Raw genomic sequence first — 5,350 nt, 5'->3', positions numbered from 1 at the left:
TGTCACTCCGTGTAAACGGAGAGGTATCTCTGGGCCCACTCGGTAGGACATCATCATAATGTGCACAATGTGATCAAGGAGTTGATCACGGGATGATGTGTTATGGAACGAGTAAAGAGACTTGCCGGTAACGAGATTGAACAAGGTATCGGGATAGCCACGATCGAATCTCGGGCAAGTATCGTACCGCTAGACAAAGGGAATTGTATACGGGATTGATTAAGTCCTTGACATCGTGGTTCATCTGATGAGATCATCGTGGAGCATGTGGGAGCCAACATGGGTATCCAGATCCCGCTGTTGGTTATTGACCGGAGAGTTGTCTCGGCCATGTCTGCATGACTTCCGAACCCGTAGGGTCTACGCACTTAAGGTTCAATGACGCTAGGGTTATAGGGAAAGTATGTACGCAGTTACCGAATGTTGTTCAGAGTCCCAGATGAGATCCTGGACATCACGAGGAGTTCCGGAATGGTCCGGAGGTAAAGATTGATATATAGGAAGTATGGTTTTGGCCACCGGAAGTGTTATGGGCATCACCGATAGTGTACCGGGACCACCGGAGGGGTTCGGGGGTCCACCAGGTGGGGCCACCAGCCCCGAAGGCCTATATGGGCCAATAGTGGGAAGGGACCAGCCCCTATGTGGGCTGGGGCGCCTCCCACCAAGGCCCAAGGCGTCCTCAAGAGGAGAGGGGGGCAAACCCTAGGCGCAGATGGGCCCTAAGGCCCACCCTAGGTGCGCCCCCCTCTCTCTCCCCCTTGGCCGCCTCCCAGATGGGATCTGGGGGCTGCCGCCACCCCTAGGGAGGGAACCCTAGGTGGGGGCGCAGCCCCTCCCCTTCCCCTATATATACTTGAGGTTTGGGGCTGCCCAAGACAAGTGATTTGCTCTCCCTGTTGGCGCAGCCCCACCCCTCTCCCTCCTCATCTCTCGTAGTGCTTGGCGAAGCCCTGCTAGAGTCCCGCGCTCCTCCACCACCACCACGCCGTCGTGCTGCTGCTGGATGGATTCTTACCCAACCTCTCCTTCTCCCTTTGCTGGATCAAGGCGTAGGAGACGTCACCGGGCTGTACATGTGTTGAACACGGAGGTGTCGTCCGTTCGGCACTAGGATCATCGGCGATTTGGATCACGACGAGTACGACTCCATCAACCCCGTTCACTTGAACGCTTCCGCTTAGCGATCTACAAGGGTATGTAGATGCACTCTTCTTCCCCTCGTTGCTAGATTACTCCATAGATTGATCTTGGTGATGCGTAGAAAATTTTGAATTTCTGCTACGTTCCCCTACAGTGGCATCATGAGCTAGGTCTATGCGTAGTTACTATGCACGAGTAGAACACAAAGTAGTTCTGGGCGTCGATATTGTCAATTATCTTGCCGCTACTAGTCTTATATTGATTCGGCGGCATCGTGGGATGAGGCGGCCCAGACCAACCTTACACGTACGCTTACGTGAGACCGGTTCCACCGACTGACATGCACTAGTTGCATAAGGTGGCTGGCGGGTGTTTGTCTCTCCCACTTTAGTCGGATCGGATTCGATGAACAGGGTCCTTATGAAGGGTAAATAGAAATTGGCAATTCACGTTGTGATTTTGGCGTAGGTAAGAAACGTTCTTTCTAGCAACCTATAGCAGCCACGTAAAAACTTGCAACAACAATTAGAGGACGTCTAACTTGTTTTTGCAGCATATGCCTTGTGATGTGATATGGCCAAAAGGATGTGATTAATGATATATGTGATGTATGAGATTGATCATGTTCTTGTAATAGGAATCACGACTTGCATGTCGATGAGTATGACAACCGGCAGTAGCCATAGGAGTTGTCTTAATTTATTTATGACTCGCGTGTCATCATAAACGTCATGTAATTACTTTACTATATTGCTAAAGCGTTAGCCATAGTAGTAGAAGCAATAGATGACGAGACAACTTCAAGAAGACACGATGATGGAGATCATGATTGTCACACCCTCGATGCGACTATATCTCCCACGTGTCTAGGCACGACTTAGAGGCATAATCGCATTGAAGGCATATGTCGCAAGTTAGCCAATCTTCACAACATCCCATGTAATGTAAAAAATAATGGGGAGATAACATAGTTGGCTTACACTCGCCACGTCAATCAAGTACATAAATAACATTACATCATCCAAACACTCATGGCCCGACTACGGCGCCAAAATAAAAGAGAACCCAACAAGCGACAGGGTCCCAATCACCCCCAACTGGGCACCACTACTGATCATCGGGAAAGGAAACATAGTAACATTGAGAGTCCTCGTCGAACTCCCACTTGAGCTCATACGCGTCTCCTGGAGCGGAATCATCAGGCCCTGCATCTGGTGTAATAGTAATCTGTGAGCCACATGGACTCAGCAATCTTGCAACCTCGCGATCAAGACTATTTAAGCTTATAGGTAAGGCAAGGTAAATATATGAGTGGAGCTGCAGCAAGCGACTAGCAAGTATGGTGGCTAACTTATTCGCAAAAGAGAGCGAGAAGAGGAGGCAAAGCGCGAGCGCGAATCTAGAGAGCAACCTGCGCAAACATTACTCCAACACCGTGTCCACTTCCCGGACTCCGCCGAGAAGAGGCCATCACGGTAACACACTCAGTTGATTCATTTTAATTAATTAAGGTTCAAGTTATCTACAACCGGACATTAACAAATTCCCATCTACCCATAACCGCGGGCACGGCTTTGGAAAGTTCAAATCCCTGCAGGGGAGTTCCAACTTAGCCCATGACAAGCTCTCACGGTTAACGAAGGAATAGACCTCCTCCCAAGACGTTCCGATCAGACTCGGTATCTCGGTAATTCAAGACAACTCCGACAATGGTAAAACAAGTCCAGCAACACCGCCCGCTGTGCCGACAAATCTCAATAGGAGCTGCACATATCTCGTTCTTAGGACACACCAGATAAGCTAAGCGTACGGGAGCCAACGTAACCCAAGTTGCCAAGGGACGGCCCCGCACGGTGCTCTAGGTTGGACCAACACTCAGAGGAGCACTGGCCCGGGAGGGTTTAAAATAAGATGACCCTTGGGTCCGCGAAACCCAAGGGAAAAGGCTAGGTGGAAAATGGTAAAACCAAGGTTGGGCATTGCTGGAGGAGTTTTATTCAAGGCGGACTATCAAGGGGTTGCCATTATAACCCAACCGCGTAAGGAACGCAAAATTCGGGAACATAACACTGATATGACAGAAACTAGGGCGGCAAGAGTGGAACAAAACACTAGGCGAGAGGCCGAGCCTTCCACCCTTTACCAAGTATATAGATGAATTAAGATAACATAGCAATATAATGATATTCCAACAAGTAAAATAAATGTTCCAACAAGGAACGACCTTCAATCTTCACCTGCAACTAGCAACACTATAAGAGGGGCTGAGCAAAGCGGTAACATAGACAATCAACGGCTTGCTAGGACATGGTGGGTTAGAGGTTTGACATGGCAATTTGGGAGGCTTGCAAGCAAGTGGTAGGCATCGTAGCAATGGCATAGCAAAAGAGCGAGCAAACTAGCATAGCAAAGATAGTAGTGATTTCGAGGGTAGGAGCATCTTGCCTGCACAGTTGTCAGAGTTGACTGGATCCTCGAAAGCAAACTCAACGGGCTCCTCGTTAGTGAACTCATCTCCCGGCTCTACCCAAACAAGACAAACAAGCAACAAGGATACAATCAACCACGTGCAAGGACCAAACAAGATGATGCAAAGATGATATGCTATGCGGAATGCGATGCGGGATGCAAAATGCAAGATATGACAGGAAATGCATGAACCTGGCCTCAATCTTGGGAATCCAAGTGTGCCACTGGAAATATGAGATGAAATCGCTTGAAAACGATATAAAGAACGCCGGAATCGGAGTTACGGTTTGGAAATGGCAAGCGATTCAAATATGACACCGGTCTGCGATTTACAGCAAGTAGCCAACTAAATGCAATGAGATGAACATGCTACAGCAACCAAACTTGACAACAAAATACATGGCAGGGATGCACACAAGAAGCATAACAAAAGTCTAGCACTGAGCTATGGCCAATTCATCCATTAACAGGTTCAAACAAGCATGGCAAAAATGCATTTGGCAAACAGATCTCAGACTTAGTGAAATTTCAGATCAGGTAGCACTATTCGGAGCAACAAATCTACATGCTACAGGACCTGAACATGGCAAAGTAAAGCATGGCATGGAGCTACTCAAAGAGCTTAACAAAAGTCCCTTAGTGACCTTGAGCCAAAAAGGATCATCAAATACAATTGCAAGCATGTGAACATAGCAAAAACATAATCAGTTTTCAAACTTAGTGAAAACTGGTACATGCTGAAATATAACTCAAGTAGGCATGTTTACGAGCTCGATGCACTCACTACGGTGCAATTCATGGCAAGAAAAGCATACACCCATCAAGAAGGCACAAAATTCAAGCTAGACAAGGCAAGAACAAAAGCATAGCATGGACGGATCAACTACAACATCATCGGCAAAATTGCAAACAAGTTGACAATCTGCCCAGATTCACAAAGTAGCAAAAGTAGAGCTCAATTGACTCAAGCTAGGGTGCTCCATAAATGCAAACAAATACATGGATGGATAGAGTACTATAATATTAAAAAAACATCCTTACTGATCATCCTCAAAAGGGGCACGGATCACTAGGAAACAACATGAACATATGGCATCATGAGATAAACAACTCCAGGTCTTAGTGAAATCATTAAGTCCCTGAAAACATAATTAACAAGTGCACCTCTTTGCAAGCTTGCACAAGTCACCACACACATCCTAAAAATACATGGATTGCACCTCTGGAGAGATGACAAAACCCTTAACAAAACACATGTAGAACATCAGGGCATAACATGCACACATTAATCATGGCAAAAATGACAAAAAGCTAAATGGAGTAGCAGATCTGACAATTATCTCAAGTAGTCCTCTTCTAACAGCATTTCGGGCATCAAGATGAGCTCAAATGAAAATGATGCAATGGAATGAAATGATGTACTCTCTGAGATTGAACATTTTGATATGCTATATGCACGAATCGGAGCTACGGATGCAAAGTTACGGAGCTACGAACATGAGCACTTGGGCTAGGGTTTCGGGCAAAAGTCAACCTTGAGATATTTTAGATCCAGATCAGGATCTCGCGGGTACTGTTCATGCACGGACTTCGAGGACGGCCGGAGGGGCTTGGAGCTCGCCGGAGTTGGTGGTGGTGCTTTCCGGGGACTCGGCCGGAGCGGGGCGGCGCGATGGAGGCGGCGGCCAGCAAGGCGCGCGGGCTGGGGCGGAGCGGGCGACGGCAAGGCGGCGCCGGC

The sequence above is a fragment of the Triticum aestivum genome, chromosome 2A (assembly GCF_018294505.1).
Source record: "Triticum aestivum cultivar Chinese Spring chromosome 2A, IWGSC CS RefSeq v2.1, whole genome shotgun sequence".
In the NCBI taxonomy this organism is placed as follows: Eukaryota; Viridiplantae; Streptophyta; class Magnoliopsida; order Poales; family Poaceae; genus Triticum; species Triticum aestivum.
The sequence above is the reverse complement of the archived record's forward strand: the minus strand, read 5'-3'. Positions refer to the sequence as shown.